The following is an 11,633-nucleotide window of genomic DNA, read 5'->3' on the forward strand; positions in this document are numbered from 1 at the left end:
TGTAACCTCCTCCCTGGGGGACAGACAACAGAAAAGTGGGTGAAGGGAGATGTCTGACAGCGTAAGATATGACAAAATAATAATTTATAAATTATCAAGGGTTCATGAGGGAGGGGGAAGCAGGAGGGAGGGTGAAAAATGAGGAGGTGATGCCAGTGGCTTAAGTGAAGAACAAATGTCTTGAGAATGATGAGGGCAATGAATGTACAAATGTCCTTGAAACAATTGATGTGTGTATGGATTGTGATGAGAGTTGTATGAGCCCCTAATAATATGATTTTCCTTAAAAAATGGTAGATGAATAATTTTTTAAAAAGAAAATGCATTGTTTGTCCTTTGGCTGATACATTTTACTAGATAGCACAAACACAGCAGTTTTCCCAAGGTAAATGAATTAGACATCCATAAAATTAGATTATTTTTTAAATTATTCTTTAAAACATAATTACAAAATGAGCAAAGAACCACGTTAACTAGTGTAATAATAGGCATTTATAAATATTTTACAAAGTCTTATATTTTAAAAAAATATAAAGGCCATTTCCTACTTTATGTTGCATAATCAGAAAAGTAACAAGGACAAATATTTTTATCCTGTTTCCATGAAATATCAATATCATAATAAAAGATCAAAACACATACTCTTTAAAGTCACTTTTGACAGAGTGGAACTGTGGTTTTTCAAGGCGGTGCATCTTTATGAGAGCTGAGAGCCTCATCCTGCTCCCATGGAGTAGCTGATATATTCAAACTGCTGACTTGTGCTTAGTAGCTCAATACATAGACCACTATGTAACCAGGGCTCCTTACTATTAACAAATAGGAAAATATATGGAGACAAATATTATCAGTAGTTACCAGGAAGGTCTGGGAGGGAGAGAAAAAGTTGTCACTTGCTGCGGTACCACTAACATTTTATTAACCATGTTGGCATAGATGGAAATGGATTGCAATGGTGAGGACATCACAACATGATGAAAGTAATCAATACCACTAATTGTGCATATGCATTTGTTTTCATGGACATACGTATTGTTATACAGGAAAACCTGTAAAGTCATAACCTGTGTAAGAGAGAAAACCTGTTAGAGAAGATAAATTTAATTATTTTCCAGTAAAATAAGAAATAGCACTTTCTTCTGTTAACATATTTTTTTCTCAATTTGTCATTATATTTTTAAAACAATTTTTAAGAATTTTAATTGTATTCTAATTTTATGGAAGTCTAATAAAGACTGTACTTTATCAAAATGGGGAAATGTATCAGAATGTGGAAAAACATGGAAGTCCCATAGAAGTATAACTTTCATAGGTTTAAATCTGTATTTTTAATCATAATAAAACAATTTTTAAATGCGATTAAATTGATATTTCATAAGTGAAAATAAATGCACTTTCATAAACATGTAGGAAGACGCATAGCATCATGATTTATTAGTAAAACTAACACTAAACCACTATAAATCCAGCACCTAAAATGTAAATGACTGAAAACTGTATGTTGGACATGTTTAGAAAGTCTCCAACATTGCTCCTTGGGAATATAAAATGTGGTCTATCACAATGGAAAAGACATCCGTCACAATAGGCATGCACTTGCCCTAGATCCTACTGCTTCATTTCTTCTAGCGTTACTCAAGGAAGACAGCCACACATGAATACGCAAATACACGTACACAAATGTTCATCAATTTTCAGAGCAGCTTTAATCACAGTAGCTTTAAAAAAAGAAAATTATTTTCATCCAAAAGGAAATTAATAAACATTTTGATAAATCCATACAACAGAATACTGCTTGGCAATGATGGAAGGAACTGTTGAGAAATGAAAGAACATGGGAAAAAATTTTAAAACATTATGTTGAGTGAAAGCCAAAAACACCCACAAACAAAACTCAAAACCCACCACTGTCAAGTCAATTTTGACTCATATGAACCCTGCAGGAAAGAGGCCTGCCAGATTGTAATTCTGAGGCTGTAAATTTTCGTAGAAGTACATCAGCTTTCTTGTCCTGCACAGGGGCTGGTGGATTTGAACCATCATCGGCCATTCCAGTGTTTTACCACTGTATCATCAGGGCTTCTTTTGACTGACATAAGCAAGAAAATATATCATGGAATATGTGTATATGAAATTTTAGATAAGGAAAATTACACTAATAGTGATAGAAAAACAACAGTCCTTACATTGGGTTATGGATGCTGGGATTGACCACAATTAAATACGAAAATACTTTTGGGGTTGAAGAAATAGTGCATATCTTTATAGAGATATGTAATCTCTATGGTGGTTTTATGATACATTTGAACAAATTCACTGAATCATACACTTAAAAAGATGTATAGAAGTTTATGTACATTAAACTTTAAAAAGACGATCTAAACATATAAGTCCAAGACCAAACCCACTACCATTGAGTTGACTCTGACCTGTAATATGGAAATCTACTCAGTACTTGATAGGTATTTGAGATGTTTTGTATGGCTCTGGGGACTGACAAATCCCAATAGCAATGGTTCAACAAATGAATGCCAAGCAGGCAGACCCATTTGTTTAAACCAAGAAAATCAGAAGACAGAGGCTTGGCCAAGCAACTGAAAGAGACTCATACTTGTGTCCATTTCAAAATAAAATTTAATAAAGGGGAATCTGATAAATTGTAGAAATAAATTAAACAATACAATTAATATTATTACCAACAAAGAATACACACATACATCGGACACAACCTTGCTTCCTGAAAGTGAAGAGAACTTACACTGCTTACCAATGCGGATCAAAGACTACAGTTTTCAATACAAATTACAACTCAATTTAAAGAAAAAAAATCCACACAAGTGGATCAATAAGCAATATCCTGATGAACAGAGAACAAGCTGAGATTGTCTTGGATTTCATTTTACATGAATATACAATCGTTGTCCATGGAAGCAGGAGTCAGGAGATCAAAATGTTTATCACATTAGGAAAATGTACTTCCAAAGGAAACATGCATATGTCATTTAGAGGAAAAAATCAAAAGAGATTGAGCATCAAACCTTAAAGTGTGAATGGATTCCCAAATAACCAAGCCATCTCCAGGGTCATCGGCTTAAAGGGGAAATTAGGGAATTTATATGAAAAGCATGTTTTGTTTTGTTTTGAAGCAAAAATTGTTAGCACACTTAGAAATGATAAGATCTTGAGTTAGGGCTCAGTTTAGATTTTGTTGGCAACTTCTAAAGTGTCCTATTCAGGAACCAGTCTAATACATGCCTTCTTCTCAATCGTCAGGGCTGATCAAGGTGTTGACCTTGGCTATGTCAATGTCACATAGAGCTTCTTCACAGCCTGTTTGATCTGGTGTTTGTTGGCTTCGACATCCACAAGGAACACAGATGTGTTGTTACCTTCAATCTTCATGGCAGACTCTGTGGTCAAGGGGAACGTGATGATGGCATAATGGTCCAGCTTATTTCTCCTGGGGGCGCTCTCCCGAGGGTATTTGGGCTGCCTTCTTATTCCTCAGGGTCTTGGGACACCAGGAGGTGGGTGACTTGCGGATCTTCTTTTTTTGTGTGACTGTTGGTGCCTTTCTTGGTATTTAAAGCCTTTGCTTTGGCTCCTGCTTTGGTAGGGGCAGGAGCTTCCTTATTTGCCTTTGGCGACATCTTCATAAAAAGCGAGTTAGGGCATTTGAGCAATATCTATTTCTTTTTAAAGACATTCTTTTTCTTTAAAAAAATAATTTTATTTGGAGCTATTACAGCTCTTATAACAATTCATCCATCCATTGTGTCAAGCAACTTTGTGCATACGTTGCCATCATCATTTTTGAAACATTTATTTTTACTTGAGCCCTTGGTATCAGCTCATTTCCCACCCTCTCCCATCCTCCCTTCCTAACAAACCTTTGTTAACTTACATATTTTTTTCATTTCTTACACCAATTGTTGTCTACCTTCACACACTTTTCTGTTGTCCATCCCCCTGGTAGGAGGTTATATGTAGATCATTGTAATCGGTTCCCCTTTCTCCCACCACCTTTCCCTTCCCCTCCTGGTATCACTACTCTCATTATTGATTAAAGGCATACTTTTTCTTCTTTTTTTCTCTCTTCTTTAACATTTAATTTATGTTTAATCATTTTATTGAAAGCTTGTACAACTCTTTTTAAAAAATCATTTTATTAGAGGCTCATACAACTCTTATCACAATCCATACACACATCAATTGTGTAAAGCACATTTGTACATTCATTGGCCTCATCAATCTCAAAACATTTGCTCTCCACTTAAGCTACTGGCATCACCTCCTCATTTTTCCCCCTCCCTCCTGCTACTCCCTCCCTCATGAGCCCTTGGTAATTTATAAATTATTATTTTGTCATATCTTGCCCTGTCCGACGTCTCCCTTCACCCACTTTTCTGTTGTCTGTCCCCCAGAGAGAAGGTCACTTGTAGATCCTTGTTACTGGTTCCCTCTTTTCAACCCACTCTCCCTCTACCCTCCCAGTATCGCCACTCACTCCACTGGTCCTGAAGGGATCGTCCACCCTGGATTCCCTGTGTTTCCAATTCCTATCTGTACCAGTGTACCTCCTCTGGTCTGCCAGACTTGCAAGGTAGAATTCGGATCATGGTAGTGGGGGGGCAGGGAAGCATTTAGGAACTAGAGGAAAGTTCCATTGTTGCTACATCGCACCCTGACCGGCTCATCTCCTCCCTGAGGCCCCTCTGCAAGGGGATCTCCAGTGGCCTACAAATGGGCTTTGGGTCTCCACTTCGCACTCCCCACCTCATTCACTATGGTAAGATTTTTTTGTTCTGATGATGTAAAGGCATACTTTTTCATCAAAGAGATACCTTCTTAGATTCTTTTTTCTAAAAATAATTCTCAGTTGTGTACAATTACAAACGATGAAGGGTAGTTATTGAAGTATTGTTTAAAAAGGCAAAGCCTTAGAAAAACATAAATACAAACTGCTGATTGAAAAATATATATGGTATATTCATATAGCACTTTACAGAATAATTAAGAATGTCAAACTAGAAGTCAATTTATGTAGATAAATATCAAAATATATACTATTAACAGGAAATATGGGATATGTAATAATATATATTTTCCTATATTCCTGAAAATGTGTAAATATATTTTTACAAATTAAATATACATGTATACATATATGTATGTTTATGCACATGATAGTCCACTTTAATAGCAAATCAGAAAACTGAATAATTGTAGAAATGAAACATCAGCAAATATACTACAACATTGTATATTCTGCATACTACTTGTGATATGTACAAACAGAAAAACAAGATAGAGTTAAGTGTGGCTAATGTTAACTCACATATTTGATAAACCAACAAAGATAAAATTAATATATTCTGATTTGTATACTATACTGAAATCAGTATAATTCTTGTTAAAATAGGCAGTGTCTATGATAAGAGCATATTGTAGACAAAACAAATCACTTTTTATATGGATCGGGGTTCTCTCATGAATTCCATTTCTTACTAGTAAGCAAAGTTTTCTCCAGATAACCATTTAAAACTCATTAGCCATTTCGGTTTTGCAAGGAAGATTTTCTATTTAATCATAAACTTTTTTGTTATAAGCACTTTCTGATATTATTCTCTACTAAATTAAATATATAAATTTGTTCATAATTAAAATGCTAGTGCTATTCTGTGAATATTGATGCTTTGGGGAAAGGGAGATCTACTAAGAAATAAGTTTGGGGCTCAAAGATTTCTGGCTTCATTTAATTTCTGTGACTTTAATTTTTATTTTTTGCTTTTTATTTGGGTATGTACTAATGTCTTTTACCTCCTCTTTAGCACTAAGCAGTTTGGGGGGTGGGGGGGGAGGTCAGATGCTTGCAGGCATCCTTCCTGAGGGCTATCAGTTGCCAGACTGCAAGGTTGCCTGCTCCCTGCTGTTAAAGACAATGGACAGGCTGCAAGTCATCTATTTGGTTCCGGTAGGTGGGGTTTACACCCTACCGATAATGGTTCCTATGGAGATCCAGAGAACAGGTCAAAGTTAAGCTGCCATCCTAAATCTAGGATCTTCCCATCTTGTCACATGTATACCCCCAATCCCTCCTCTTCCTATTGCGTGTATGTCCCTAGACCACCCCCTCTCATTGCTGTACAACCTATAGTGCAATCCCTTCTTGTGATGCATGTGTTTACCTGTAATCAGTGGGTTTGCATGCCCCCAAAAGGTTTATAAGCATGGGTTAGCTATATGGAAACTCTCTTCCCCCTCACCTCTCCTGTTCTCTGTTTCCCTTTCTCCTTGTCCTCCTTCCCTTCCCCCTCTCTCCACGTGGATCACCAAGCGGGGCTGAGGTGAGCAATAATGCTACCATGAAATGTCTCTGACTTCATTATTGTAATATCTCCTTTATCTCTCATGCTCTTGATGACTTTAATATAATATATATATATCTCAACCATATAATTGTGCTTACTGAACCCATGGTTAATGGTGGGGTACTGGCCCCCTCACCTCATACCAGAGAAGTTCACTCTAGATAATTGAGTGAATATTCTTTCTATCCTGAGACCCCCTATGAGTATGTTAATTAGGTATATTGACACTTGATTTTAACAGATTATCAAATTATGATCTATAGTATTTTTGCAAATCAATTTCAAAGTTTTAAGGTGGTTTTTTTTCCCCTACTCTTGTTATTAGATGGTGGTATATATAAACAGAAGTGTAGAGAGACAGATTCAATAATTTCTTTCCATTACTTTATTGCTTTTACATGCTTTCTTTAATAATCTAAAAACCTATTTTTAAGATTAGCTAATATAGAATAACAGATAAGTTAAGGATGGACAGTATTGGAGTTAAAGAGTGCCAATCTCAAACACAGTGTGTTTTCTTTTATGAGATTAAGATTTTTGTCTATACCACATTTAAATGACTAAAGTTGTTGACTACTAGCATTTACTCCAAAAAAAAATTTCCTAAACTACTAGTTCCTACTAACATTGCAGAGACCCAAAGACTGACTTTTGATATTAATCCCTGGAAATATTTCTCTAAAGAAAGTGAGGGAAACTACAAGACATTTGAAGCTTGTCTAAAACCAAATGAATAACAAATAAGTCAATGTGTAATTGGTTTTAGGAGTTAATGCAGAAATTCACATGAAACAAGCAAAATAATTTCAGAAAAAAATTAGTCATGAATGTCCACAATTAGATTTTGCATATTGTGAATTATCTATATTAGACTTATATTTACCATAATTTGTTTGCCTTATTTTATCTTCGTTATATACTATTTTTTTGGTAATTTTTATTTTGCCTTCAAAAGTTGTACAGAACAATTTACATGCAGTAGAGTTAATGAAACTTTCAACAAGTTAAATATTGTGTTCATCATCACTGTCAGGACTGTTTCGTTTCCTTGTCTTCGCTGTAAGTTTGCATTGCTGTCTCTTTGCAATGGGTGGAAGAGATTTTCCTCAGTGTAGCAACTGAATATTTCAGGAGGACAATTGTTCAAGCCTGAAAGTGTGAAGTAACAGCCAAGCCGGGAGAAGCTGTTTTTAGGCCATTAGGAGACACATTGTCAAGAGCATCAGCAGAAGCAGACTGTGTTGCAGCTGTTCTCCTACATTATATAATAGGATACCCATATTTTAACTCTTGGCTGTCACAAGCAATTAACAAGGAATGAAGAAAATAACTTCAAATATTCATAAATAACTAGAAACTTTCACATGCATTGAAATAGGCAATTAGATATTTCAAGTTTTTCTATCAAAATATTCAAATGTTCTTTCCACATTTTATATGATCCCCTAGACAATTTTTTTTGTTTGTTCTTTTTGGTTCTTTAAACATATATAAAATGTAGAAGATTATTAATTTATTAGAAAATGTATCTTTAAAGTATTCTAATCTTTAATGAATTAATTATTATATAATTCCTCCATTAATAGTTGACAAATATTAGATATAGATAAATAGGCTTGCCATTTTGTTACTTACAAGGTATATTGTTAACTAATTTTTTACCTAGTTGAAATGTAATTCCAAAATGTGGTGCTAGTGAAATTCTCACTAGAATCAGGTTGATTTTGCTGGAAACAATTTACAGCTGCATACTTTAGTGCTATTTGAAAACGATGTAGTAGCATTTGAGCCAACGCATACAAATTTAAACTTATGTTTGTTTTGCCAAACAAACCACACATCTTTCCAAGAATATGAAGGCTCAGGTGGTATTCAAATATATTCTAAGAGAGAAAATGTCAAGAATTTGGCTTATGAATTCATTTAGAAATAATTTCTGAAATTATAGCAAAATAACCAAATGTCTTCTAATACTCCATGAATTTTGAATTCTGCTATTCAATTTTATTTTGGTTTAATGGATGATCGTGACTACAGTTGAATATTGAAAAAAGCATTTTTTTCTTTCTCCAAACATCAATCATGATTTTCTTCTTAAAATTAAAGACTGCAAGGAACAAAATTAATTAATTCACTCAATTATATAATTAAATTAATTTGTAATTTTCACAAGCATAATATATTTTCCAACGCATGATTATATTCTTTGAATCTTCTTAAAGAGCAATTTCACGAATGAAAACCTAAGCATAACATCTGCATGCTATAAAGTATGATAAATTTATTATGAAATAAAAAATTTATTTCATAAAGTTCATATACTCATTATTTTAGGGTAGTATGTGTAACTTTTCATAAGTTTATAATTATTAAGAAGATATCAGAAAGATTTTCAATAAAATTCTTATAGGGGATCAAATGTAAATAGTTTTTAGAAGAGACATTACAGGCATGAAATAGCTTATATACATACTACTAACACTAAATAGGTCAGTCTTGGTATGAAATAAAATATACAAATACATTGGAAAACATTGTTCGAATCCAACTATGAAAGCAAAGCTCTAAGAGTCTTTCAGACCCGATATTTACTCCTTTGTGGCCCCTAAATTGATTCTGATTCCTATTAACCCTTTATGACAGGATAGAACTGCCTCTCGGACATAACACTTTAGAGGTGTAGAAAGCTTTGTCTTCCTCCTGCTGAGTGGCTGGTGGTCTTGAACTGCTGACTTTATGTTTAGCAGCCCAGTGCCTAACCACTATGCCACCAGGCTCAAGAGCCCGATATTTTAGGATGATTAATCTGATTATTTGTTTGTCCATTGATGGTGAGAAAGGGTGTCAGATATCTGTTTACATTTCCTTCAAATTTACTGAGGAGAAAGAGGTGAGAATGTTGCTAAGACAAAACTACTCATAGACATCACATACAATATTGTGTAAGATTAGACACTTAATTCCAGAATGATTATTGTATATATGCTAATCTTTATAAATTACTCTTAATAGTAAAATAAGGGGAAAGAATCTTGCTGTTTTTAATTTTATAAAACAAAATGTATGCATACTATGAAACCTCTTGTGTTATAACTAAACTAATAATATTTTTCTTGCATGTAGAGATTTTTCTCAAATTTATAAAATATACTCTTGCCTGTATGTCTTCATTATTTGCTTTACATTTTCCAAATATCTTTCTGGTGGCAGATCTTTTATTTCCTGAAATAATCTGATTCTTACAGTAAAAAGTGTGCTAATTTTAGAGAGTCTCTTTCAACAGAATGCATGTTTTCTAATCTTTTCATTTTTCTCTTCTGCTTTGGACAGGGTAGAACTGCCCTTTCAGGTTTCTGATACTGTAAATATTTATAGGAGGAGAAAGCGTCATCTTTCTCCTTGGGAGTGGCTGGTTCGAACTGCTGACCTTGTAGTTAGCAGCCCGACCCAGGTCATAGTCCTGATACATGGTAAGTGGATTTTTCTTGGGTTGTGGCTTACATTATTTTTTTCTTTAAGTTTTAGAAAGCTCAAAAATCAGATAATACAAATTCAATATTTGATACAGTTGTGATTATATCCTCTCAACATTTCTATTTATTTTCTAATTTTGAATGTCCTAAGTCTACATAAAGAAGCACACAGCCTAGTGCTAGGTATTGCTATGGAACTTTAATGCATTAGATTGAATACTCTCACAAAATATATTTAAAAGTTTTCATTAATTGGAAAAATCCTGGAATATTTTTCATTATGATATTAATTTCATTGGATGCAAGAAGGGAGATGAGGACTGACACTCACATCACTACTTTGTTCTCTTGTCTGTTATTTCTGCCTGTTGGCTTACTCATTTTATTGGAAAATGATAGGAGACGAGGACCGGGTGAGTTTCAACAAGAAAAAAAATGCATTTTCTTGCATCAACACTCATCTCATCAGAGTGGAAAGGAGAGTAAGAAGCAGAGCTATGACATCTACTGCCACCAAGGAAAAATAGCCAGAGGTGGAGTGACATGGTGGTCACACAGCCTCTGAACTAAAGTATCATAGAGCCCGGAAAGATTGATGCCAAGACACATGAATGTCTCCACGGAATGCCAGGAGGACTGATGGTGCAGAGACATTGGTTTTCCCTCAGAGCCCACAGAAAGAGCAAACCACTCCCTAGGGTGGACACCCTGGATTTGAACTTCTAGCCTTCCAAACTCTGAAAGAACATGTCTCTTTATTTAAGCCACACCGTTGGGGTTTTTCTGTTATAACAGCATGAGGTAACAAAACACTGTTAGAAAATTGCTTATTTAATTTCACTGATAGTGAAGTTTAAAATGCATACCAAGTTTAATGTTTGCAACAAAGGGAAACTTGTTCTATGTCCTACTCTTAAATATTGGTGGTAGTAGAAATTCTTAAAGCAAGGATATGGCATTTCAATTGTATATTTTACTTATTACCAATAATAATGCTTCTTCTTATTTCAGAAATTATAACCATAGATGCATAGTACTATCTATCATAAGCTGATATGTAGGCATATCTCCTGACAAGAGAAAGTAGAAAAAGAAACTCAAATTTTCTTTAGCATTCCAACAAAAATATCCTATCTACCCATTTGATAAGGGCACAAATATCAAGTTTAAACATTATCTGTAGATGAATTGAGGATATTACAGGACTCAAACCATCTTTAAAAACGAAGGATCTAGAGATTTATGTGTGTTGTCATTTGCTGTCCATTCGATTCCAACCTGGGAAAGAACTGCATACTGGGGTGTTCCGAAGGTCATGACCTTTCCAGAGAAGATCAGCAGACTGGCTGCTTTGTGAACCTTTCTCACATTATGTTTCTACCTCACGGCAGACATCTTCTGACGGTCCATCTCTTATTTATGTTACATGCACATTTTTCTCCTCAAAATAGTGTCTCTTTACTCATAGTTCCATTCTTAAAATGTGAAGTTTCCAGGAGACCTTAAAATGACAACTATCCACCAGCTTCTCCTGACCCACCCTGTTCTTCCTATCGTGGCAGAGCTCCAAGCACTCCATCCAGTGTAATGTTAACAGGCCCCTCAATTTGTGTCTTGCTCCCCTAGTGCTGTAGCAATGTCTATCTATCTCACCACAGGCAACTGTAATAACCAGGGCTTTATTTTTCTCATAGTTTAGGAGGTTACAATTTCAGCTCTCAATCATGTTGATGACATCCTTCTTCCCAGTTCATTGGTTCCTCGGTACCTCGCAAGACATTTGTCTTGA

Source organism: Echinops telfairi, unplaced genomic scaffold (assembly GCF_000313985.2).
Source record: "Echinops telfairi isolate 266 unplaced genomic scaffold, ASM31398v2 ScPeMD7_11;HRSCAF=52, whole genome shotgun sequence".
Classification (NCBI taxonomy): Eukaryota; Metazoa; Chordata; class Mammalia; order Afrosoricida; family Tenrecidae; genus Echinops; species Echinops telfairi.